We start from the raw sequence: 1,256 nt of genomic DNA, 5'->3' as shown, positions 1-1,256 counted from the left end.
TATATATATATATATATATATATATATATATCTTTGTGTTTGTTCCCTCCTCACAACTTGACGACTGGATTCCATACTACATGGTTCCAGGTTCAGTCCCACTGTATAGCACCTTGGGCAAGTGTCTTCTACTATAGCCTTGAGCTGGCCATAGACATATGAGTGGATTTGGTAGATAGAAACTGAAAGAAGTTCATCGTATATATATATATAGCTGTGTATGTGTCTTTGTGTCTGTGTTTGTTACCCCGTCACAGCTTGACAATTGGTGTTGGTGAGTTTATGTCCCTATAACTTAGCAGTTTGGCAATAAAGACTGATAGAATAGGTACTATGTTTTAAAATAATAGTCCTGGGTTCAATTTGTTCAACTAAAACAATCCTTCAAAGATGTGCTCCAGCATGGCCACAGTCAAATAACTGAAACAAGTAAAAGAATAAAAGAATGTATACATACATGTGTGTGTGTGTATATGTATTGTAAGAGACAAAAATCTGGCTTCGGGAAGGGTATCTGGCCATAAGATACTGTTTCGCAAAGACCTATCTAAAAGATGCCAACAATAAAAATGGAGTGAAAGTTGATGATCAGGATGATGAGGAGAAGGAGGAAAAGAAAAAGCATGAGGAAAATAATGATGAAAATTATACATACATACATACATACATATCACGGCCATATCACGTTGAAAACACCGGTTCTCGTCCGATCACCAAAGTTAAGCAACATCGAGCCTAGTTAGTACTTAGATGGGTGACCGCTTGGGAACCCTAGGTGCTGTATGCATTTTTTGCACTCATCAGACCATACATTGACACCCTAGATGGAAAGGCTGATAAGGACGGAGAGGAGGGAAAGGAAAAAGCACCCGGAAGTCTCTCTGACCCTGTGGCTCCTCAAAAGAATGGATCACCCACTCACAACCAGGCAGAAAAGGATAGTGGAGCCAAGGAAGCAGCAAATAGAAGCCCCTCTGTGCCAGTGGTCCTACAAAGGAAAGGAGCCCTCACCCCAATAGATAACCAGAGGAGAACAGTACCCACAAGAAAAGGAAGAACAAAAAGTAGAAAATCCCAAGGTGGATCCGATGCCATCCAAGACACCAAAGGAAAGAAGAAATTTGGAAGGCACCCAAAAACTTGCAAATTTTACCTGCAAGGCAAATGTTGGCATGGGGAAGACGGCAAAAACTGCCGGTTTGCCCACCCGACACCCCGCCAAAACTACAAAGGTTTAAAGGATAAAAACTTCCCTG

At 41.2% G+C, this 1,256-nt stretch overlaps 1 protein-coding gene and 1 pseudogene across 6 annotated transcripts in view; one reads left to right on the top strand and one right to left on the bottom strand.

Moving 5' to 3' along the window:
* The window catches only part of LOC106883961 (transmembrane protein 245), a 503,944-nt gene that overhangs the window by 419,799 nt on the left and 82,889 nt on the right, over nucleotides 1-1,256 (bottom strand). The window lies entirely within an intron of this gene.
* LOC128247482 (5S ribosomal RNA) lies at nucleotides 669-786 on the top strand (annotated as a pseudogene).

This window comes from Octopus bimaculoides, chromosome 3 (assembly GCF_001194135.2).
Source record: "Octopus bimaculoides isolate UCB-OBI-ISO-001 chromosome 3, ASM119413v2, whole genome shotgun sequence".
NCBI classification, from domain to species: Eukaryota; Metazoa; Mollusca; class Cephalopoda; order Octopoda; family Octopodidae; genus Octopus; species Octopus bimaculoides.
Note: the sequence above shows the minus strand (reverse complement) of the source record. Positions and strands in the feature narration are given on the sequence as shown.